The sequence below is a fragment of the Marmota flaviventris genome, chromosome 16 (assembly GCF_047511675.1).
Source record: "Marmota flaviventris isolate mMarFla1 chromosome 16, mMarFla1.hap1, whole genome shotgun sequence".
Classification (NCBI taxonomy): domain Eukaryota; kingdom Metazoa; phylum Chordata; class Mammalia; order Rodentia; family Sciuridae; genus Marmota; species Marmota flaviventris.
The window spans coordinates 5,758,928-5,785,831 of NC_092513.1; positions in this window are offsets into that span (position 1 = coordinate 5,758,928).

Consider the following 26,904-nt stretch of genomic DNA (forward strand, 5'->3'; position numbering starts at 1 on the left):
GTTAATTTGTAAATCATCCCATTGTCCTCCTTCATTCTGTGAGAAGTAGAAATGCCCATAACTTTTGCAATATTTATTCTGATTTTACAGGTTATTTACCAAGTAGGAGAAATGTTGGTGTTGACTTTTATTATGGGAATTAATTATACCTGGTTTTATTCAGACCACTAGAAAAGCCATCATTTTTACACTTGTCTTCTCATTCATGTGTTTAGGGATTAATCTTCAGACTCCTCCTGTGTGCAGAGAATCCCTGTGTGCTGGGGACGAGGCGCCCCATAGGAGAGGCATAGACCTGCGGTGGTGGTGCTCACACTCCTGCTGGGAGAGGCTGGAAATAAACATGTGAGCAAATGCACAGCCATGACTTTCCTTCAGTGATACATGAAGAAAAACAGGGAGAATAACAAACTAGATAGTGAAGGCATCGTGAAAAGGATTATTGTTTAAATAAGGTGGCCACAAAACCCTTCTCTGAAGAGACCCAAGTGACTGGAGATAGCAGACTTGCTAGAACCTTGAGTGTTTCTGGCAGAAGCAGCAGAAACTGTGAAGTTCCTGAGATACATTGAGTTTGATGCATGGGAAGGACAGAATAGGGCAGAGAAGTAAGGGATAAGGTCAGAGATACGTGGGGGCACCTATCGTGGGGTACTGTGGGAGAGGTTGAAGAAGTGGATTTTATTCAGAATATGAGGCCAATATGCAGGAGCACAGGATCAGGGGGATTACAGAATAACTAAGCCACCTGGATGGTCCAGTGGCAGAGCGTATTCAGAGGCCAGAGTAGACCAGGGGAGGTTAGGAGGTAAGAGAGGAGAGCTGGGCGTGGTGAGGACAGTGGGGTGTTTAGCAGGAGCGTGTCACACTGAAGCTGCAGGAGATGAATACAGGAGTGACCCATGGAGCTGTGGTCTCCACACCTAGGGACATGATGCAGCCAGCCGAATCCTGTTGAACGAGCGTGTTTCTCAGCTGTGCTCTTCGGGACTCAATTGCAGTCAACAGAAACCATTCTGGCTGGTTTATGCAGAGAGCAATTTACTAATGGTATTATGTAGCTGAGGACGTCCTTGGGGAGGACAGAATAGGGCAGAGAGGTAAGGGGTCACACTTCCAGTGCCTCAGGAAGATGCTGACCACAGGAGTGCCCTTTGCTGTGAGACATGCCTGTCTGTGTGTGTTTCCAATAACTGCATTCCCCAACTAAGCCCCGCCCACGTGCCTGTGATTGGCAGATGTTAAATTCTATAGGGAAACCTGACCATAACAAAGTATGAGCAGCTTCTCAGTCTGCATAGTTCAGAAGAGTATGCTGCAGAGAGAAGGTAGTGACAGAGAGCAGCAGATCCACCTTGGGACTGAAGTATGGAAAGCCAGGAGTCGGGGGATATACTGGCACAGAGACAAAAGTGAACAGCATCAGTATGTGAGTAGCATGAAAAACTGGAGCTCAACTAAAGCTCACCCAAGGGACAAATGCAGAGGAAAAGAGGGTGAATCACATCATCACCCAGGGGCTAGACAGCCGAGCTAGCAGAGAAGACCAGGAAGGGGAGACAGCCAGGAAGGGAAGGAGGAGGAGAAGGTGGTACCTTGCAGGGCAAACAGACAGGATGCCAATAGCAGGCACTGCCAGTCACACAAAATGACACAGTGTTTAACACACTATCAAGAGAGACACAACCCTAAGATTTAGCCAGACATGCCATTGCAGCGGAATAGTAGGGACAAAACTCTAAAGAGGCTGAGGGAAAAAAGAGTGTCAGAATTTAGTAGAGCTGGCACCAACAGGAAAATCTCACTCTAGGCTTTCGAATAAGGACAACTCTCTGACATGATTTGACAAGTGGGCTGGGATTGGGACCAAAGCAACATTTTATAAAATAAAGAAAAAGAATACACATGGTCAACTACTGACGGAAATAATGACCCAATCCCTTTGAGATTCTGGTCATCTCTCTGTTCTGCCCCACATTCTCGTTTGAGTACAAGGTGTTTTGTTGTCACTCCTTGTTATGTCATCTGAGTCCCATAGTCAAATGGGCAAGGACATGAAAATAACTGAAATTGAATATGTTACCAACCTTGATTGTTCCTGAAAACAATGAATTATAGCTCAACTATTCTTCTGGTTTTTTATTCTTAATAAGGAAAATAATACTTAATATTTTAATTTCTTTTTCATCTGATGGAGATTTAAGTAAGTCTGAAGAAGGTGGATATATTTTATTTCTAACAATTGTATCACAATCAAGATGCTGACCAAATAAAACTCAGACATGTAAGTGTTCATGAATACTTGTTATTATTTTATTTTCTAAAATTAGATACTAAAGAGTTTTTCCTACCAAATATTACAATGTTTATAATTATTTTAACCATATGAAGAAACGCATTGTTTTTTGAAACATTTTCTTGCTTTGGTTTGTGGTATTTCAACTGATAGAAAAACATCTCTGTGTAAGAAAGGGTCAATAATATTTTGTGGGAAATACATTGTCATTAAAAGTGAAACACATTATAAAAGTTATGCCATTACAATGCATATTTTTTGCCTTGGTATAGAGGAATTGATATTAGATTGTAATGGACAAATAATTTTACAAGGAAATAATACAGACCCTCTATATATTTTGCTATAGAAGTTGCCTTTTTCAGGTGATCACTAAGGACTTTATCTCCAGATTAGTTGGTAATGATTCAAATTTAATTGCTATAATTGCTGATAGTGATAAATATTTTAAGTTTTGTCTCAAACCTGGATTTCAATCTGATGAATGTGCTTTCAGTTAACAGAAATGACAATATCTACATCACAGAACTGCTGTCAGAGCCAATGATAAGATGCAAATGGCCCCTCTAAAAATTCTGTGGCTAAGGCACTGGGGTTGGGGAGGAGGCAGTATGGTAGCCACAGCTCCCCAGGCAGTGGGCTGAGAATGTGCTTGAATCCCAGCCCATCACCAACTAGTCTGTGAGCCCCAGGCGTCATTTCAACATGCAAACCAGTGGAGAGAAGAGAACTTCAAAGTGTGCATGGGAGGGCAAGATAAGATGGTAGCGGGGAATCTCTGGGTATCCAGTAACACAGTAAATGTTTTAATTCTCTGATTTCTCAACTGTGTCACCACCAACAGGTAAGAGTTTGGTCTGTGTAAACACAAGAAGATTAGCTGTAATTAGTCAGGAGAATGGGGTGGGACTGTCTTCTAAACCTTCTGCCAGTTTTGCACAAACGTTCCCTGCTCCCTCCTAACACTGCTTTCCAGCACATGGCCCCTAACTAGAGGGACAGACGACTTTTACCAACCCTGATGTGCTGCCCCACTTGTTTGTTTGTTTGTTTCTTTCTTTCTTTCTTTCTTTCTTTTAGGGGGAAACTGGGTTAATAAGAATTGTGCATATTGAACAAAATGGTGGTTTATGATGAAAAAGTTATGATAGTCAATCATAATGATAAAAGTCAAATAAAAAATGAATGTTTATTATGTTTTAGGCAGTTATGGAAAGCAGTAGAAATAAAATCTCTTACCTCCTGCTGTGATGGAAACCTTTCTATTACCCAAGACTATGGTGGGGAATTGTTGGAACATATTGAAATTCTCTTTGTTGGCAAGCATTCTGCATTCAGATGTTGTCTTTTAGGATGATAGAGGCCATGATCTATAGCTGATGGCTGAAGTTCCCAGGAAACAACATCACTGTTTGGAGCAGAATTTTCCCCAAAATTTATATGGTGGAGCCCTATCTCCCAATGTGAACATATTTGGAGTTATGGCCTTTGAAGAGGCAGTTACAGGAAAATTATCATAAAGGTGAAACCATCTTCATGTAATGTGACTGGCATCCTTATAAGAGGAAGAAACACCAGAGGACTCTCTATGCCAACAGAGAAGAAAGACCCAGGTTCTAGTGAAAAGGTGTCTATCATCTGCAAGCCAAGGAAACAAGCTACAGGAAAAAACAGTCCTACCAGCACCTTGATCTTATTTTTCCAAACTTTAGAACTGTGAGAGAATAAATTCCTGTTGTTTAAGCAACCAGTCTATTGTGTTTTGTTGTAGCACCTCTAGCAGACTAATACAGTCACCTTTGTAATTCAAATTGAATTCCACTCCCAGTTCTGCCAATAATTGGCTGGGACTAATTTAAACTTTCTAAGCTTTGAATTTGTTTTTTAAAACAGTAATATTTCCTCTCCTGTGGTGAAGATTCAATTAATAATAATAGAGTATAAAAGCCTAGCATATAATAAATGCTTCATATATTGTGATTATTATAGTCATCAAAATTATTTAGCCAAGTGAATGAGAGCAAAAACACCAGCTATTTTTTTTTTAAATTTGATTTTCCCTTCCCAAGTAAATGTGCTTTTATTATGCCAAATACAGTATTTTCTTACTTAAGAATTTTTTTCTCTGTTTGGCTTACCACGTTTCAAAACTCATAAAGTGAACTTACAAACACTCACCTGCTTCCACAGTGTATTTTTAGTGGTAATTTGAGAAGCAAATTTTTGGGCAAAGTGACAATGATCCTGATAGATTGTGGCAGGTCTCCAAGGCCAGGGTCACAAATGGATGCTGGCATCCCATGGACCTCAGTCCTCTTTTGCTTTTTCAAATCACAGAATAATAAATTCAATTGTGTGATTGTGGACCTCGCAGTAGATGATTGGACCAGTCTGCAGCTGATGTATTATTTATTTGTAAGTCCTGTGAGTACTTTAAAGATGAAAAGATCATGGAGATGTGACTTGAAACTCATCTGTCACTTAACTCTATGAATTCTTTGAGGATTCTATTTTTAAAAATACTTTGCAACTCAAGTGGTGATATGGAACTACAGTCATATCGTTTATGTATTGCCAATTTTAAGAAGGTTAATGTAATATTTATGTGTGAACTTGTAGAGCTGGGTGACATGTGCAAGATGTGGCTTAATTTATGTGAGAAAGGGCCACTCAAAATTCTCCCCTCCAAGACTTTTGAAAAGTGTGATTCAGAACTGATTTAGTAGTTGAATACCCCTAGAAACTTAAAATATAGAGCAATTAGGCACAAGGACACTCCAATCATATTTAACTACAGGCAATAAAATGGAAGAAATCCAATAAGCAGAGGTTGCAGCAACTTTGACACCTTCTATGACTTGTGCATGCATCAAAAGATGGAGCAAGAGATAATTATATCTGAACTATTAAGATGTATTAAATTTGTTTGAGTCTGGGGGAAAAATGTTAGTAGGAGGCAGTGCTGAGTTTCTTGAATTTGTTTGTTTCTACCTGTTGGATATAACATTGTCCAGGTTGTATTTATCACTATTGAAAAATTGCATTTTAACAGTTTGCAGTATCAGTGGAGAGAATAAAGTGATAATTGTCTGCAGGTTTTGCTGTTAACCCAGGATTATTCTGGTTCTGTCCTGCTTAAGCAAATAGCTTGATTCATGACTGATGAGTAATGAGATCATGAGATCAGTTGCGATTTTCAGAGATAGGATCAACTACTCGTGGTGAGAACAGAGTATTTCTGATTTTATACTTGACACTTACCATGTGTTAATTTTTCTTTTGACGTAAACCAGGTAATTTTTAAAAAATATTTATTTATTTATTTATTTATTTATTTCTCGACAGACACAACATCTTTGTTGGTATGTGGTGCTGAGGATCGAACCCGGGCCACATGCATGCCAGGCGAGCGCACTACCGCTTGAGCCACATCCCCAGCCCCAATATTTTTAACTCTACATAGTTACCTAAGAACATAAAGGAATAAAATGGCCACTATTTTTACTGGAAAGGAACATTAAAACTCAATTGAAGCATTAAATTGTGTCCTTCTGATACTTTGTTCAATTGGGTATTGTGACTCTGGGAACATCTCATTATGGTGAATTGGGGTCACATTATATGGTGACATTGTTAGTAAGTATTATTATAATTTTGTCTATATGTAGCAACTAACAGTACTGAAGACAACATAGAAACATGATAAAAAACATGGAAAAATTAATTTTACTTTATAAGTTCATTCTAGAATGACTGAATTTATTTATTGAGATCATGAAGATATGGTTCATGTTGGTTTGTAGACTGCTCAACAAATAACATAAACATTATTTAAGAAATAACTTGTCTTAATGTTGACATGTATTCAAAATCCATGTGGCAGGTATCAGGTTTTCCTAGGGAGAAAACAATATAGATTTATTTAATGTTTACAGTATCTACAAAGTAAAGACCAAGGAATTATAACATAATGAGCTGCTTTATGCTCCTTTGGGAAGTTAATAAAACCATTTCAAATTACCCTATATGACGACAGACTTCAATTTTTGTCCTAGAACTAATTATTTCTGATTGGGTACATCTGATGTTTTGACTCCTTTAGTCTCCCAGATTTTCCTGTAAGAGTGCCTGGAATGAGGACTTAGCTGACGTCAGGTACAGTATGCCAGCAATGACTATTTGGTGGAGCTTTATTTCATTAGTTTGGTGCCTTTGTAGGGACTTACTCATAATGGCAGCTCCCCTTCTATGGCAATTTCTTGACAAATAATGACATTATTGCATTTTTCAGTATGAACAATAATTGAATAAAACTATAGGCATAAGAAATGAGAAAAGGTTCAATTTAGGGAATATAAACTTTCACATGAAGCTATAATGCAAATTATTTCATTTGGATGATTCTTTTTCTAAAATGAATGATAAAAGTGATCTTCCATGACCTTGTGTTAGCCACGAAATTATAAAGACAAATTCATTAGAAAAGCCATTTGAGGAATTTTGAGGAATATTGTGGAGACAGACACAGAAGACATTACTGCTATCTATGGGAAGAACATAATAGAACAGCAATGCGCAATGATGTTAAAGCATCCATAAAAACAAAGAAATTAAAATAATAGTGCATACCACATGTAGAAAGTTTTTAGAGATTGATGAGCATAGGGAATGTCACTGTTTTACAGATTTCATTTCATAAACTTGAAAATATCTACTTAAGCTCTGTTGAACAGAGATGACTGGGCGATGGTGGGATTCATTACCAGCATTTCTTCATTAATTAGACTGACCTAGAGGCAGAGAATAGGAAGGCATAGCTGGAAGAAGGAGGTGAGAAGAAATTGCTGTGAGAGAATAAACCTGGCCTGGGCTTGATCTCAACTCAGGTGGAGGAGGTGTGGCTGGACAGGTAGGCTGGGATCCACTCTGAAGGGCCTTGCAGGCAGATGCTGTCAGGGCCCCATCAGGGAACAAGATGCAGTCCTATAGGAAATAGGGAACCACGGACTGTGCCTCAAAAATGAAGGTCCCTCATGGATGTTTGTCAGATGTGGATCCCTGGTTGTATCAAGACCAAAGGTGGAGAGGAGATTTGGAAGTCCTTCATACCGTGTTAAAATTTACAGTACTTTCTTACTATCAGAAGAAAAGGTCAGAATTTCTTGTGTGAGATGCAAGCAGGGGCACGAAAGAGCCCAGGAGAGTGGTGGGTCCCTAGAAAGCCGGAAAGTGGAAGGAGAGGGAATTTTCCCTGGAGTCTGCAAACGGAAAGCAGCCCTGCCCACACTAGGTTTGAATCCAGTGAAACCCATTTTGGATTCTGAACTGCATACTACAAGATAACAAATTCACACTGTATTAAGGCACTAAGTTTGTGGCAATTTGTCATAGTGGTGATAGAAAACCAATGCAGTGTGGTAAATATTTTTATTGTACTATATTTTAAAATCCCCAACAATTCCTTCCAGAGCTACTGAATTTTCCTAGATTTTTCTTGCAGTTATATTTTACATTTTCCAGTATCTGGCAGCATGGCCTCTTGGCATTAAAGAGATTTTTCTTTTTAAAAGAGCAACTAAATGAAATATTCCTATTTTAGGTCAGATTTTTTGAAATTTTGAAAAGTGATTTATTACTTTGTTTTTATTATTATTGTCACTGATATTTATGTTTTGAAATCTATGCAAAGACAAAAAATCATTTAAAGACTTCACACTGGTGAAGACTTGCAGCCTTCATAATGGGAGAATGAAGAAGTGAATTTAAGGTGTTTTTTTGTTTTGTTTTGTTTTCTTCTTAGAAATATACCAACTGGCTCATTGCATGTTTTATACCAGTTTTACTACATATGAAGTTAATATACTCTCCACTCTTTCTATTAAAAATGTTGCATTGTATTAATTCATTAAACTTTTAAGTTCCCATTAACTTTTTTTGTGGGGGGTTATTGGGGGACTGAACTCAGAGGCACCCAACCACTGAGCCACATCCCCAACCTTATTTTGTATTTTATTTAGAGACAGGGTCTCACTGAGTTGCTTAGTGCCTTGCTATTGCTAAGACTGGCTTTGAACTTGTGATCCTCCTGCCTTAGCCTCCCAAGCCACTGGGATTACAGACGTGTGCCATAGTGCTCAGTTCCCATTGACTTTTTAGATTTTTTTAAAAATTCTAATCAATAATTATAAGTCCATTTAGGAATAATAAAAACAGAGTATCTATTTCTTTGGTGAACATACAGATCTCCTGAATGTGCACAGCTCAGCACGGCAGAAGCAGCCTCATTAGGCTTGTTGACTCTCTTCTGTCTCTTTCAGTTCTGTGTGGTCTTTTATGTTCTTGAAAAGGACCAGCTGAAAAATGGCACACACTAAGATGTATTCCAGATGCAGAAGGGCACCTTGGGATGAATGCTTCGCGGTCAGGAATTCATCACGGCCTGGCAGCCTCTTTACTGGCTCCCCTGCTCCTGCCGTGTACACCTGTGGCACCTGGCGCTCCTCGTGGAAGCAGTTTGGAGACTTCCAAGATGAAAGCTGCTGTTAGATATTTCTTCTTTCATATAAACCTTTTGATTTCTTTCCCCTCACTATTACAGTCTGGGTCTTAATCTCAATTCCTTTTGCTACTTTTCCATTTTTTTAAAAAAAATCCGCTGCAGGGCTCTGAAGAGAAGATGAACTATTACAGCTCAAATATTCTTTTTTCCTACAGGATCACTATGACAATAATATCTGTGCTTTCCTTCACTCTGGGTATTTTCATGTGAGCATCCTGAAGCACTTTGCTAAGCATTTACTGGTGTTCCTAACATCTTTTCAGAGGAATCGAGGGCTTAAAAAAAGGATTAATCCAAGTCTTGCTGGAGTGAAGCCCTTCAGGGAGAATTGTCTCAGAACACAACAGCTATTTACAGCTTTCTTGGTACAAAGCCTTTTAGAATTTTTTTTTAAAGGATCAATGAATGTCTTCATCTAATTAAAATTTTTTCTGTGCTTAATACATGAATACGTAATACAAACAGAATCTCTGCCCTTAAGAGATGTACAGTATAAAGCCCTGGAGTTGAAAATTGACATGTATCAGACTCTCTCAAAGACTGGATGCAGAACTGGACTGTTGGGTTTGGGGTCAACATTTCTCAATTAGCAGGTCGGGCACAGGGTCCTGGATTTTCATTCACGTGAGGCCCATGCTTTCTGAGAGCCACCTTGTAGAGAACTGGATAGCCCATGGTAGGTACATGATGGAGCTTGTGGTGGGAGAAAAGCAAATGTTTCTTAAAGGAAGCAAAGGGAGAGAAGTGATTGATGAGCACATGGGTCTACAGGAGGACGTGCTAGCTTTCAGAGATGCTTGGAAATTGGGAGTAGCATAGAGAACCATCAAATCCACTCAGGCAGCACAATGTCTGGACAGGAAAAGGAGAAAAACTAAGCAGCACTTTGGGAAACTGCAAGCTCTAGGACTTTGTATGAAGCTAAAAGAAAATTGAAATGACAAAAGTTAGGGTATTTTGCAGGTATTATTGGTTTTTAAAAATTAATTTGTTCTAAGTGTACAAATACTTATTTACCTCTAATGGGGATGACGCAGGGTGGGAAGGTAGAGATGCAGATACAGGTTTACACTTAACAGTTGTACCTCAGGCTAATGTTTTCTTGGACACATGGACATCCAAATCTTGTTAACCTGCCCGGGTAGGTGTGTATTTCCCTTAAACAAGGATTTCAGAGCTGTACTGGTAAATGTATAACAACTGTTGTGGTGGGGGTGGCCGGAAGAGTCCTGCTCTGATAGTGTTTACCCATAGCCAATTTCAAGCTATCTACATTTTAATAACTAGGTCTTGTAAAATTCTTGAAAATTTAACAATTAGTTCTGTTGAACCAGTATGAGCAGTATCACCTTATTTACACCAGCTAAGATTTAGATACTTGAAAACATAGATGTGTTATTACCTTACCATTTTAACAGAAAAAGGAGACTTAATTTTTAAAGAAGATCTCTTCAGTTATTAGAAAACTTAGTAATTACAATGTGACACATAAAGGCATAAAGACATAGACTTTGTAGGGTTTAGGAATATTTTCACTTTCTCTTCCAAACCATGCCAAAATTAACAATCTGTAGCTGATTCTGTAAATTCAGCTGACAATTCTCCCATCAGATATTTTATAACTTTATTTTCTTTGAAACTATTCATTGTACTCTTTTGGATACTACATAGCAATCCAAGCTCCACCAAGCTCCACGGCGCCTTAATGCATAAGAAGTGCTCTTGCAGGTTGTGGGAAGGGGACAAATCATCCACGGGCCTGTGACATGCATTACCCTCGAGGCTTCGTCCCAGCTCCCTGAAGGCAGAGCTCCTAAGTGCAGCTCCTGACTTTGTTCATATTTTTTTCTGGAATGGCAGTGCACTACCAAGCTTGGTCTCATCCTATGCTCACTCACAATTCTACAAGAGGTTCTGTGACTTGGGACTTTATGAAAATAATTCAGTAACATACCAGAGTATACTGAGATTGCCTCCATGCATTGCAACGAGGCCCACACCTTGTGTGTCATAAACAGGTGTTTAGAAAATCAGAAGCTGTGCTGAGGTCTGGCATCAGACTCCAAGTTCTCTCATTACAATTTGGGAGAAGCCTGAGGCAGAGTAGCCACAGGAATGGTTGAGGCTCCTCCATGGTCTCCTGCCACCCCCAGCCATTCTCAGCCTGCCCTGTTCTCTGTCCTGGGCTTTGCATCTTGTTTCCATGTCTTCCTTGATGGCCAGAAATAGGCGTTAGCTTTGACTTGCTGAAGAGTGAATTGCCTAATGACTTTCTAGTCACAATTTGAAAGTGTTTTAGATTTTAAACTGTGAACCCCTCTGTTGAAGTCTGACAGCTGGCTCCCTTTGACAGGGCAGTGTTGAGAAGCAGTGTCATGATTTAGACCGACTTACTGGGTGAGGGTGGGGAACGCATCCTGCCTGGCCACGCCATTGCTGCCAGCACACCTGGCTCATTAGTGCTGGACATGACTGGCCCATCAGGCCTTGCCTGCTCCCCCTGACTGAGCTGCAGAGTTTGGTTAACATCTGCTCCTGAGATGCATTTGAGTATTGGAAGTAAGGCAAGTTTCCTATCCCAGGAGTCAACTTTGACCATACATCTGATGTCACAGAATTCTCTCCATTTCCACAGTTTTGAGATAGGATCCAAATCTTAAAGAACAAAGAAAATAAATTACTTATTAAAAATTAATAACATTTTTTCAAATTTATTTTTTAAATTGACAGATAAAGCTGTATGTATTTATCATATACAGTGTGATGCTCTGGACTACATGTACACGGTGGAGTGGTTGAACTGGGGTAATTACTGTTTGCTCTACCTCACACAATTATCATTTTTATGGTGGAATTCAACATCCATTCTCAGCATTTTTTTAATGATACAAGATATCTTCTTAAACTATAATCATTATGCTTTACAATCTCTCTCTCTCTCTCAATCTCTGGCTCTCTGGTTTTTTTTGTTTGTTTGTTTTGTTTTTTTAGTTTTCACATTTCTTCATTGCTTTTTTTTTTTCCTTTTAATTTAACATGGGATGTCCCTGTGTAGCTCTAGGTGGTTTGGAACTCCTGGGCTCAAGTCTTCTTCCCATGTAGCTGGGATTATAGGTGTGAACATGATGTCCAGCTTCCTTTTTTAAAAATTAAATTAAATTTATTTTAACTGATACATAAGAACACAAAATTGTCTATATTCTTAGGAGTACTTTATGATGTTTCCATATTCTTCTATATTGTGTATATATGTCTAATGTTCACATAAGGGTAAGAGTATTTATTTCCTCAAATGTTCTTTGGTGAAAATATTCAAAGTCCTTTCTTCCAGTTTTGTTGAAACGTACACTATATTTTCATTATCTGTAGTCACCCTACTATGGAATACAATGCCACATTTCTTCTAACTGTAATTTAATATGAGTCCAACTCTTTTTGATTGACATATGAGTGAGATTGTGGGGTAACATCCTCCAGGCTTATCCATGTTATTGCAATACATAGAATTTTATTCATTTTTATGGCTAAATAGTATCCCTCTGTGTGTGTGTGTGTGTATAATTTCTTTTTCTTTATTCACAGATTCATTGATGGGCACCTGAGTTACTCCATTTCTTCCTCATTGGGAATAGTGCTGCAAGAAACAGGGGATGTAGATGTCTCCTTGATATATGATTCATTTCTCCTGGATACATAACCAGTAGTGGGGTTGCTAGATCACATGGTAGGTCTATTTTTAATTTTTTTGGAAACCCCATATTAATTCTACCTTCTTTAAACAATGTATATGATCATGTGCACAGATTGTTACATGAAAACATCAAAAAATAGAATTTTATTGTATATTTTAAGTAACTGTGGCACAAAGAAACTACAAAAAATAAACTCCAAAATACTCCAAACAATTGCTTTTCAAACAAATTTTTTTAATTAAACAAATTTTATTTGCAAACCTTTATTTATATGTCTGTTATTTGTTAGTAAATTGTAGCTATAATAGTGGGATTACTTTTGACATATTCATAAATGCATGTAATATAGTCTCTTCCATTTCAATTCCCATCACTCTCCCTTCCCTCCCCTTCACCCTCCACCTGATTTCCTCCCTCTACTCTATTAGCCTTCCTTTTATTGATTTTTTGATTGCTGCGTTCCAGCTGGACGTTAAGTTGGAAAGCATCATGCTGGACTCATAGACTCCCACAACATAATGTGGGCAGACCTAGTCCCCAGTCCTTCCTTTGCCTGTGCTTCTCCCTTGCCAGTGGGCCCTCATTTCGACTCTACTGATCCTCCTTCTATTTTCACGAAGTCCCCCTTTTATTACTTTTATTTCTCTAGTTTCTTCATATGAGAGAAAACATTGAACCTTTGATTTTCTGAGTAGAGCTTATTTCATTTAGCATGATATTCTCCAGTTACTGCAAATACCATCATTTCATTCTTCTTCATTTCTTCATGACTGTATAAAACTCCACTGTGATGTGTGTGTGTGTTTCTTTATCAATATTTCTTTATCCATTCATCACCTATGAAGATACCATAATGTGGATTGGCTTGTTGTACCATTCTAAGCAACACCATGATGATCTACTGTTTCTGCACATACTTAAAGACAAGAGAGTATAATAAAAACAACTTGAGTTAGTTCTGCTATAATCTCTGACCTTCCCCAAAGCAATCACATTTTTAAAACAATTATTGGTAGATACTAATTATGCAGAATGGTGGATTTCATTCTGGCACATTGGCATATACACATGACATAATTAAATCAATTTCACTCAGAACCTCCCCCGCCCTCTCTCCTCCCTCCCAATGCTCTGCTCTCCCTTCTATTTTCTTTTTTTTTATTGGTTGTTCAAAACATTACAAAGCTCATGATATATCATCTTTCATACATTTGACTCAATTGGGTTATGAACTCCCATTTTTACCCCAAATACAAATTGCAGAATCACATCAGTTACACACTCACGTTTTTACATAATGGCATATTAGTGACTGTTGTATTCTGCTACCTACTTTTCACGAGGTTGCTTTTCCTCCTTTTTCCTCTGTAGCTTGATAAAGCACTTGTTGTTTTAATCTTGCTTATTTTCTTTAATATAATGCTCTCCAGTCAGTTCCTTCAATTTTTCTTTCAAATGACATAATTTTGTTCTCAAATTTTTTAAATTGACTCTTCTTTTTATTTTTCTGTTAGGAAACTTAATATTTCTAAATGACATCCTTAGGTTGCTATTATCTTTTTTCAACTTTAGACTTCCTAGGTAAACATTAATATAAAAGAGGAAGTCAGAAGAAAGGACTGGTGACTCTGAGCCTCTCAGTCATTTATAATGTAGACCCAGTGATGCCTGATGGCAGTGGGGCTGGTTTAGTTCCCCTACTCAGTTTCAACTAGAGCCGTGTTCCTAGGTGCCTCACTCAGGACCGCAGTTCCTGGATTCTTCTGTTTAATAATGTTAGTGCTCCTCCTCCTCCTCCTCCTTTCTACTCTTCTCCCTGACCTCTCTCCGCTCCTCTCATTTGCACTTTTATTTTCACATGCCAAATTAATAATTGTTAAATGCTACCCTGAACCATATGAGAGTGATTTGCCAACCTGATGTCCATTACTCCCAAACATTGCGTCATATATTTGCTACAGACAGGGATATTTTCTTATGGAACCAGAGTCTAGTCATGAAAATTAGAAAACTAACTTAGACTCACTGTGATGTCTAATCTTTGTTTTGCCAATATTGCCTTGGTTTTGTTTTGTTTTTTCTTGAGACACTTCTCTCTAGGTTGCCCAGGCTGGTCTCACACTCCTGGTTCAAGCAATGCTCTGGCCTCAAACGCTGGAGTAGCTGGGACTGTGGGGTCACATGACCTGCTCTCAGGAATATCTTACGGCAAGGGAACAAGCTCAGATCAGGTGCTGCATTCACTTGCCTTGCTTTCTTGCTTCCTTGGAGTCGGAGGTTTCTTCAGCTGCCCTGACCCTCATGACCTTGACATTTGCAGACTGGACACCAGCTTTTTTCTGGAATGTATTTCCACCTGGCTTTTTCAGATGCCTTCTCCTGGTCAGAATCTGGTGCTATAACCTTAATAGGAAGGTAACAGAAGGCAGTTCTTCTGATGGTAGGACTCCTTTCCCTCTCATTCCTGGTTGACACCTCTTTGATGGCTTGATCAAGGTGATATCTAGGTGGCTTCCTAGAGTATTCTTACTCTTTCTCCCTTTGCAATTTAATAAGTATTTAAAGGGGAGTGATTTGAATCTCTGTTAATATTCTGTTACTAAAAGAAGCATCAATCTTCTTATGTATGTCAACATAGAGTTGTAGGTTTTCATTTATTCCTGGATTGTGTTATTATTTTTATACTTGGATGCGTAAGCATAACATGTAAATGTTAAGTTATGGAGAGGAGCTGGCTGTGGGCCTTAATTTCACACATTACCTTCATTCTCTGTGCACCACCCCCCCACCAGCAGGATTTGCTCTTGAATGCTTTGTTTGATTGTTTGTTTATGTCAGCTCTGGAATGAGTCATTTTCACAAAGGTTCTTTTTTCCTATTAGTAAGGGATGGTATTTAGAAGGCCAAGTTTTGATGGCTTGGTCTCTGTGTTGCTATTGCTTTATCACCACTTCTAAGCATGCGGGTATGTCAGTGGTCACTGAATTTCTATGTGCAATTGTTCAGGGAGAAACAATAGATAGCAGGGAAACTTCCTGAGCAAGATTACAAGATAAGATGATTTAATAAAATCAAGGACTCAAGGATTCACATTTGTTTGACATTTAGCAGTTATCAAATGTGTTTTAAGGAACTCAGTTTTCTACCCCTGACAGAATGGATGTCTGCATCCATTAATAATTTTGATCTATATTAATGTACTAATATCTACATAAACACATTTATACCACTTTATTCATAATTCAAAATAAAACTATGAAATCTTTCAAAAAATAAAAATTTGGGTATCAAATTAAGATGAGTGTTTCTAAATCTCTTTTACTCATTCAGTGAATGCAGATATTGGTTTCCTATGGTTTAATTTTATGCATAAATGGAAAATCCACAATAGCTTCAAAAATATTTTAAATGAACAAAAATATTTTTTTTTTTTTGCTAAATAATGGCTGTTTGTTAATATAGTTACAACTTAATGTAAACTTTCCTCCCCAAATGAACAAATAAGCAAAACACTTTCCCTTTATCTGTGTATTTTTCAGTATTTTCAGGTTGATCACTCATAGATGTGTGAATTATTTTTTAATTTTCGTTTTTTTTTTGGTAACTGAAAGGAACCAGATTTTATGCGGATATTTATTGGAAGTGCAGAAATATTAAGCATTCTTAGACAATTTCAGGCAAATTTTTAAGCATAATTATGGACATTCAAGTATACATAAGACTTCAGAACATAAAAGGAAATGAAATACTGATTTAAAGCACAAAAAACTCAAGCAAAAATGAGTGCATTGATCTTGTAATTACATAACAATGTCTCGATTGTCAATCATCTGTTCCTAACCCTGACTACCTGCCTCTGGGCATATTCACATCCAAGAAATTACTCTTGGAATTTCAAAGCTAATTGAAGACAGTAGATTGTACATTGATCTTTTTATCTTCATTAAATCACAGAATTTAAACTGTTCTATTCAGGATAAGGGAAACATAACTTTATATTTGTTCACAATGTGATTCAAATGAAGCTGAAGATGGAAATGGAGGGGAAAGCTCTTTGTTCACACCTCTGCTCTTCAGTTTCTCCTCTTATTTCATTCCATAGGGGTAAAGGGGTAAGGAACACTCTTTTTAGACCCTGGCTACCTTCCTTGGTTACTACTCTAATCTAGGTATGGAATCTGTAGGATTCTGTTGAAAATATTGTTTGTCTTACCATTATTTAACCTAGGATGTTTCTTTTTTAAAAATATTTTTATTTGTAAATGGACACGATGTCTTCACTTTATTTAGTTTTATGTGGTGCTGAGAATCTAGCCCAGTGCCTCACACATGCTAGGCAAGCGCTCTACCACTGAGCTACAGCCCCAGCCTTCTCAGATGTTTCTTAATTGTGATTTACAGAACCGAGTCACCATTTTACATTTTATTAATATAATGAAATATACAACATGAATAAGAAATGTAAATTGTATTGAGAGTCAAGGAATTTGCTGTGGGTGTGAAGCTTGTTGCTATCCTGATTCTTTATTATTTTAGCGTTACACAGTCTTCATTCTTGATAATCTTCCTAAACCCTGCATATATTTTCTGGGAAATCATAGTTCAAAAAATGCAACTTTTATTTATGGAAAAGAATCATTTCTAACAGAAGATTAATATAAATTTTTACAAGACATTTTAAAATGTAATTTGGAATATTTTTCCTATAGAAATATTTTTTTATCTATAGGCATAATTTATACAAGATTTATTTATAAAAAATATATGATCTTTATAATAAAAATGGCAGCAAGTACATGACAGTGAGGGAGAGTTCTTTTCTCAGATCCACCTGGGGAACCTGAATGGACAATATCATTTTTACCAAGTTTTAAAAGAAGAGCCGACAAGTTAAACTCAGTAGATTTATATACATTTATTTATTCAGATTATAGTTCCTTCTCCAGGACAGTAAATAACAAAAGAATGTGCTTTATACAGAATTTATAGAGGCTCTTTAGCCTAGGTGATTTTGTCCACCAGGTTCCCCACCTGCTTGTGAGTAATCTTTGAAAGTGTGAATGAGAAACCAACCAACAAACAGCATGAAATCCCCATAAGACTTGGAAGAAATTACCTTCTTAGTATGATGTTAACAAAGGATTCTGATTTCTTGAACTTTACATTTTGAAAGAAATGTTTTATCTATCTATCTACCTACCTACCTACCTACCTACCTATCTACCTATTTATTTATTGTATGGGAATTGAATGCAAGGGCACTTGACCATGGAGCCATATCCTCAGCCCTTTATTTAAATTTTTAAATTTTGAGACAAGGTCTTGATCAATTGCTTAGGGCTTAGTTAAATTACTGACACTGGCTTTGAACTTGCGATTCTCCAGCTTCAGCCTCCTCAGCTGCTGGGGTTACAGGTGTGTGCCATTGTACCTGGCTTGAAAGGCATAAAATAAGTCATATGATTAGGCATGGAGCTAGTTTGTTATTCAAGATGTAATGAAGTATGGGCTTATTTAAACAAAAAAATGTACGACTATTCGAGCAATAATTGTTACTACCTATTTTTATGGCTATACATATATGTACACACACACAAATGTATGTATATATATTACACATAGTTATTACTTATCCAAAACATTTGGATTAAGAGAAAACATGTTTTAAATTGCTACCATTTTTCAATTTGAATGTAAGAACTGCCAAGCAAACAGTATAGATGCAATGCGTTTAACTTTCATAGGTATACATCTACAGTATGCAAATTCAATGATTAAGTAATGTGGAATTATATAAGCAGAAAAATATATTTCTAGCTCCAGTATTAATTTAAATGGTTTTGTATTCTTATAAAGAAAATAATTTTGGTATTTTTAATTGTGCAAAAATATTGAAAATCTAAGTATTTATTTTTGTTGTTCTAATCTGCATTCCTTTTTAATTATGAACAATGGTCACTTGACAGATGTATACAAAAATTGTGAAAGCCTAATAGATACTTTAATGATGACTATTTGCATAGTATACATGGATGTAACTCTAGTATAGGTTTAATTTATTAAACATAAGTTATCTGTGAAAATTAGCAAATCACAGAGTAGGTGATTCTTCTCAGGATATTTCAAAATAGGTAGATGTCATAGTAGTTGGGTGGACAGACTTTTTCTTAGAAATTGAAGCTGAGGCAAATAGTATCTGCAGGCGATATTCAACTATCAATCCATAAATACTAGTTCACATTATTTTCAATTTTTGAGAAAATTGCCCTTTAACCTTTACTTGCAGTAAGTTTATTAAACTCTGCAGGTTTACAACTTGATATTCAAGTAGGCTCCCATTTCTGTTTCATATGGATTCCATGTGATTGCATCAAGGGTTAGCACCCTGCCCACTGAAACTCCTCCAGTGCTTCCTACCCACAGGGCTGATGCGCCTGGGTCTTGTCTTCTGGTGCTTTGAGTGCTTGGGCCTGCCCTTACCTCTCCAGGGAGGCCAGGGAGACAGCTCCACATCAGGCCTCAGGCAGGGAAGCTGCACCGGAAACACATTCCTATCTTCCCCATCACTGAGCAGTCAGTGGCTCCCAGGAGAACACCTCCATTTTCCCTAAGTCCCTGGTCATTAATTAATTAATTAACTAATTTATTTTTTAATTTTTAAAGATATTACTTCAGTATACCCCCCAAACACAAAAAGCACTTAGTCATTTTGAATGGATGTCTGTAAATATATCTATCATTTTCAACTTAAAATAATAATGCTTTAAAAAAATTTTTTTAGACTTCTTGAATATTTTGCCTATGTTTTATTTTAGATTTTGTATATTTTACTCTTAAAGTTTTAAAGTTTAAAATGAGCTAATGACACATGAGTGAAAGGCGATTGATTCCTGGAATGAGCAGATTTAAAGTTGGTTGCTAAGTTCAGTTCAGTAACACTCTTGAGGTTCTGATGGAAACTGTTTCTCATCTGGAATGGCACCTACAGGAATAGTCAAATTACAAATTCACATTTCAGTAGGAGTGTTGAGTGGCAGGCATAAGTACCTGGCTTTTCAGATTCTAACCCTGGAATCGATGATGCAAAACTTCTTAACCCAGTGGCGTGCTGGTAAATTCTCAAGAACGAGTTTGTGGAGGACAGAGGGAGCAGGATTTGAGCGGCATCTTCCCTTGTGTAAACACTCCCAGAATGGCTGGCCTCCCCCAGGACAGGCCCAGGTGGACTCTGTGGACAGAGTGGTGGAGACGCACAGGAGCTCCCCATCTCCCATCTCCCAGCTGACAGACACAACATGAATGACACCTAGAGTCAACTTAATAGCAAAAGGCAGTGAAAATATTAACGTGATGATTTTTTCACATTATCTTTTTTACTCTAATTTATTTAATTTTACATTGAAATAATTTTTTTTCATAATTCCTATATTTAAAAACTGGCTCACAGAGTTTTCCTTTTTCTTTTTTGGTACCAGGGATTGAACCCAGGGGCACTTACCCACTGAGCTGCATCCTTAGCCCTTTTTTATATTTGAATTAGACTCAGGGTCTCACTGAATTGCTTAGGGCCTCGCTAAGTTCCTGAGGCTGGCTTTGAACTTGCCATCCTCCTGCCTCAACCTCCTAAACTGCTGGGATTACAGGTGTATGTATGCCACCAAGCCAGGTTGACTCACAGAATTCCTAAATTTGTGATGATCCATTCTCACAACTGGTACAAACCATCCAGGCACACCAGTCTTAACTAGCCCATGGAGCCTATCTTCAGAGATGCTGAGGGCAGGAAGAATACTAATGACAAGCACAACCGGTCAGCAGGATACCATTGCAGAAGACCCTCAGATACTGCTGGTTGGCATGTTTTTAGGCTATTTTTCATCTCATTCTTGGAGATTATGTATGTGTGTATGTGCAGGAAAGGTAATGGGAAGTTGTTCTGAGCACTTTAAAATGAGTAGTGATGGCTTCTAAGATAACCTGATCTCCAAACTATTCAAAGCGAGTCCATTCCTTTCTTGCCTTTAGCATTTAAAGAACTGTCCTTCTGGGCTTGTTTTCGTCAGGTTTTATGTCAAACTGCTTTTCCCCAAACTTTGGTGTTCATTGCTGCCCTCTATAATCCCCCCTAGGCTGACTGGCATGGTTATTAGCATTTATAGGAAGGCTCTGTGCTGGAAGTCAGTTATGAGTTTCTGTCCCGATGGATCATGATGAAGTCGGAGCGGCTGTCATCCACAGCGGTATGAGAGCCTCAGACGGGGAATAGAGCAGTGCCAGGGATTATTGATAGAGTCATCTCTGCAGTTCTGCTGACAAACTGGACGGCTGCTTTGCCAGGTTTCTAATATTAGGAAATATTTCTGGTGGCCTGTCATCTTCTTGAATCATTTGGAGTGTAGATCATGATTGAAATTTCCTGGTTTTATTCTGATAATGAGGACCGATTCTTTTTTTTTCTTTCTGATAATGAAGAATTATATGCAAAGTGTGTAAATAACATAGTGAAAACCAAGCAATTCATTGGAGAGGCAATGGTACATAAAATCATAGGAGCAGAAACCTAGGAACATTAGTCTTGCATAGTCTTTTAAAAGGAAAGAATTTGCCTATCAAAGTAATTGTTTCCCAAATACTGTACAGATCCTCGAAGTCAGTGATTATTTCATAAGCACCTTAAACAGGAATCAAGAGGTAAGTAGTTTAAAAAAATACTTTGTTTTGTTTTTTATACTGACAAGTAGATTGATGTTTTTGCACAGCTAAGTGACATAGTTACCATTGAAAAGTATTTCTAGCTTGGCATAAACTCTTAATTTGTTTTCTTACCGCCACTCCATGGCAAAGCTAGTGTGAAGAAAAGAAAAAAAACAACAACTTTCTGACATTATAAAATTCTATTTTAAAGAACTACTGCTGTCATCTCCCTGGAAACTGAAAAATCATTCCATTTAGAATTTCCTTATGCAATATTTTTCATTCATTTCTATATTTTATCATGTGTCTTACCATAAATGCCATGGGAAATTATAGAAGGGTCACAGAATGACCAGGATTGCCTGTGGACAATGATTCTGTTTTATTTCTTTTAAAGTTCACAGGATAGTCAGACAGGTATGGAAAAAGAGGATTTAAATATGTCATAAAGCACAGCTCTTTGGGTTATGTAAGTTCCAAAACAACAATTCTTCCACGTCTCTGAAATTTGCTCTTTATATTCACCAAATCATAGCTCTTACACCCAGATTTGTTTAGAAATGAAATCGATAATATAAAAAACAGATCTTATTTGCTTAATTTATATGTGCCCCCAAATTTATTGGCACCTTATTATCTACATTATTTTCCCGAAATTTCTGGTTCTCAATGTTCACACCTCGGTGCCATGAGGTAATTTTGAATTTTGAAAGCAATAAAATATATTTTTTAATATATTTATCTTATATGTAGCCATAATTGAAGACATAATGGTGATGGAGCATTATGTTTTTCTGTTGATATTGATATTGAGTTGTATTTGGGCAGATAGAAGAATTATTTAAATGTGGGATAAAATTTAAGCTGTAGTTAAAGATTAGGAGTAAATGCTGGAAATAAAACACAAGGATTTGTTTTAGCCTAAATTTGATTTCATTTTTAAAGATTTATTTGAAGATTTTAAGGAAAAGCAATAGTTAGAATCCTGGCATACATGACACTCTATCAGAGGTGCAAGTCACATGAGCTCACATATAAAGATAGTAAATTTGGCAAAGGGAAGAGAAACATGAAAGTGATTGAGTCATAGGAGAATTACATTTCTGTATTCCTCTTGTCTTTTTTATTGCTATGATTTTAGGTTAGGCAAAACTTTTGCCTCAAGTATATACAATGCAAGTATATCAGGGGCTTTGTGTTAACAGCTCAGTAGAATGAGCTTCCAGAGGGAAGTCAGAGACTGTATATAATTTTATATTTTGTCTCTTTCCAAAATGTCTGCATTGCTTTAACACAAATAAAGAAAGGCAAAGAAACTTCATGACAAACACAGACCAAATAAATGGTAGGTAAGTTAAAAGAGTGCATTTCCCCATGTATTTTTGATACCTAAGATAAAATTAGCCAATTCCGTTTGGCAGGTGCATTGAATTGGTGTGAGTGAAGAATAATGGTAGGTATTTCAGATGATAGGAAATTGAGAAATATTAAGCCATTCTCATTGTCTGAAAGAGAGGGCATGTTTGTTTTTAGAATCAAACTTTCCTGTTACTTTAATGTCCTTTTTGTATAAAGGACACTGAACATTTGCATATCAATTCTACTACAGGTGTTTTTAAAGGCAAAAAATTTTTTAAATTATTACCAATTGCATAATAGGTACTCAACACATGTTGGATGAATTGATGAACATTTATATGATTTGTGTAAACTTGCATAGGCATATATATTCTGAATATGTTATTGCAAATGAAAAATAATATTGAGTCAATGTGCTATGAATCTGAAATAATGTGTTCAATTATGATTTTACACTTAAAAATATAGGGATAACTCACATGATCAATCCTCAAATCACACAAGTGGAAAGCGTACTTCTCCCTCATGAATGGGCCCAGTGGGGAGTCTGTAGTGATTTTTTAAAATTAGTGTAATTTATTATGCAACAAATACTTCTCTTGCTACATATGCATTTGATGTGCAAAAAGTATCATAGGCTTCCTGTTGCCCTACTGTGTGAAAAGGCTCAGGGTGCTGCAGCTAGCTCACAGCACACAGGCCATTTTAAATGTTTTAGAGAAACCCAGTGACATCCTGGGACCCAGCCAATTATTAGTTCAAGGTGGCCCCCTATTTAAGATGATCAAGCTACTTTCTTTTCAATGGTTTCATATCTTTGCCAAGATGGGTTTCAGTGATGACTGTGACAAAAAGCAAGTGTCACATGAAAATCCATGTAGAACAGGAAGCCTAATGGTGGCATCCAATCAGATCCCAAGACTCAAGAGGTGGTGCGACTGTTTTAGTCAGCTTTTTTGCTGCTGTGACTAAAAGATCTGACCAGAACAATTTTAGGGGAGGAAAAGTTCATTTACGGGCTCATGGTTTCAGAGGTTTCAATGCAGGGACAGCAGAGTCCATTCCCGGGGCTCAAGGTGAGGCTGAACATCTTGGAGGAAGAGTGTGGCAGAGGGAAGCAGCTCACATGATGATAAGAAGCAGAGAAATGCCACTCTCCAGATACAAAATCTATAGCCACGACCCAGTGAAGGGCTTCCTTCAGCCATACCCCACCTGCCTCAGTTACCACCAGTTAATCCTATCAGGGATTAACTCACTGATTAGGTGAAGGCTATGACCCAATCATTTCTCCTCCACACCATTTTTGCATTGTCTCACATGGGAGCTGTTGCAGGATTACCATGTCTAAATCATAACAGCTACCATTAGACTCACAGCCCATTAGTCTTAACTGTGGTTATGTAGGCAGGAAATATATTTTTTCAAATTCAGGTATATTGTGCTTTTTAAGTTGTTCAGATATGCATGGATGTTGATTTATATAGACCGAGTATTTAAAACATCTGTACTTATGTTGGCTGAGGGTGGCCATCAGGGTGAGGTAGGATGCTGGGATGTGCAAACACTATGAACTGTGAATGTTTGGGAACCTCTGCATTGGGCTTTAAATAATAGTTGAAAAAATGCTATTCCCTTGGACAATTTTAGAGTCAGATTGTGTGTTATCCTACACTGGATATCTGATTGACATCTCAAAGTCAATGCATGACTCTTAGGTTTCTTCATTAATAAAAGAGTGTTAGTGATTTTCTCTATGGAGCATGAAATATGATGGTCTTTCACAGAGGCCTAAAAATTTCTGCTTTTGATATTTATTTGTGTTTTGGAATATTTCTATCAACTATGTAGGCCAGTGTCTATTTTTTCTTATCTCACAGCAATAGTTTGAATTTGCAGATTAAATTATTGTTCTCATCCTCTTTTCTCCTTTTTTTTTTAAAAAAAATGTCTTTATTTATTTTTATGTGGTGCGAAGGATTGAACCTAGGGCCACACACGTGCGAGACAGGCACTCTACCACTGAGGTATAGCCCCAGCCTCACCTTTTTTCCTTGATAAGCAAGCAAACAGCTGTGCACAGAGTAGATATAGTTAATTTTCCACAGAAGCTCAGCTGTCTTGCAGGATAGGTGTAGTGGAGGCTCCCTTCTCCAATTACCAACTCTTCCAGTTCCACTGACTTTAGCAACAATTGAAATGCATTCAGGACATTTAAAGCCTACACATGTGTAGAAGGAAAAGTACTTTAGTTTCATGTGACCCAGGCAGCAGTGGCCCCTCAGTCATTGACAACGTCCAGAGCGCACTCACACACATGCTCACTTTCACTCTTGCTGAAGGTCTGAGTCTAGGACACCGAGAACAAGGGCACACTCCATGGCTTTGGAGAGAGATGCACAATTCAGGAACTCCACATAGTGGGAGAAGTCCCACACGGGAAGAAATAACTGCTTTGAGACTACATCAAGGGAGATGTTACTAAGAAGACCGCATTTTGGCTGGTCTTGCATCTCACCTGAGAATTTGCCAGATGGAGAAGCCTGTGGCTCCAAGGTGAGGCAGGCAGCTTTCAGGGCTCAGAGCATATTCCTGAAGACACAGAGGGAGGAGCTAAAGTGGGATTCCAAGTTGATGGTGCTGGGTGACATTCAGTGTGGCCTGCCTGCAGGGTCTGTGTGTGTGGGGGGTGACAGGAAGTGTCTAGGAAAGGAGATGGATACAAGAACATACCTGTGTGCGCACGTATTGGGAGAAGATGCAAGTCTGCTGTTAAATGTCCTGTGGCCACTGGAAGGTTTTCCAAACGGAGTAACTGTTTGTCTTTGTGATTTAGAAATTATAATCTTTCAGCTCTCATAGAAACTAGAGAGGCGGGGCCAATAGGGACAGAGACATCTTTGAAGGGCCCTGTCAATCTGGAAATTCTACTACTTGTACATTTGATGATTTGACTCCGTGTCTTTTGGGTGGTAGGACGTATGCTAGCCTCCAATCACCTGGGCATACCTGTACAGTGGGCACTACCCTTTATTACCTGCTTTCCATTCCATCTTGGAGAGCCACTCAGGTCAGTAGATTGCAAAGGTAATTAATAGGAAGCAAAAATAGGGAGTGTGGTCTTGCCTTGTCCCTGCCCAAAATCGGAACTGGACAGTACCCTTAAATCAGCAGAAAAGAGAAGATGGTCTCTCAAATTGTGTTGGTTTAAGTTAAATGAATATGAAAGAAAAGCAGCCCATACAAGTTCTGTGGGCAGGGAATTAAAATGCTCCTTGCTTGGTTTGTGATGTCTTTAGTTCTTACTTTTTCTAGTGTTAATGTGAAAATTAAAAGTTATACTTACATTGATAGTTTAGCAAACATTTTTAACCATCTTTTTAGTACGGTTAGTATTGGAATGATAACATTGAAATGATGCTATCAAAAGTTTTATATGTATTCCTTTTTATTTTTTTTTAGTGTAGAAATTCTTTTGTATACTGATTTTATTGTTAGGTTCCTAAAAATTAGCATTAAGAATGTGTTTAGCTCTTGAACTGGGGCTGTAGCTCAGTGGTAGAGCACTTGCCTAGCAGCAAGTGTTTAGCTTCATAAATCATATTTAATTTTTATTTCCTACTTACTGCATAGTAAACACAGAAGAATAATCAAAATGTCACCAAATGAAGTCCCAATGGGTCCCCAGAAGGGAAAAAGAGACCTGAACTCAGCCCTGTCAAGTTTTTGACTTTTAGCACAGAAAAGAATTGTGTGATGTTTCCAAAAAGGCACAGCAGAGCTTTAGTGTGGAAAGCAGAGCTTTACTTTTCATTTGGGAAAGCTAACCACAGAGCAGGATTCGCACCCAGAGGGAGAGGCAGTGTGGGAGTTCAGAGAGGTGCTTTGGGGCTCAGGTTTCTTCTTTTAAATGAAACTTTGTAAAGCAAAAGCAGAATGTTTTCTCTGATATGCAAATGCTAATTCACAAAGGGTGGGGGTTAGGGAAGAATAGAAGTACTTTTGATTAGACATATATGTATAATATGTCAAAACACATTCTACTACCATGTATAACTAATTAGAATAAATTAAAAATGCAAAAAAATGCAATAAAATGAAATAAAGGAAACCTTGTGATTGGTGAACATCACGAGAGCAAAGGGTGGCCCCAGGCTCCTGAGCTCAGCCCCTGTGATTGGGGAGTAGAGCAGGTCTTGGCTGTTTCACTCAGGATCTTTAGGTGGATGTTACCTGGTTAATATGTGGCACTTGGAGTGTACCCACCTCGGGTCTTTAATAGTCTCTCTATCTAGGCTTCCTCT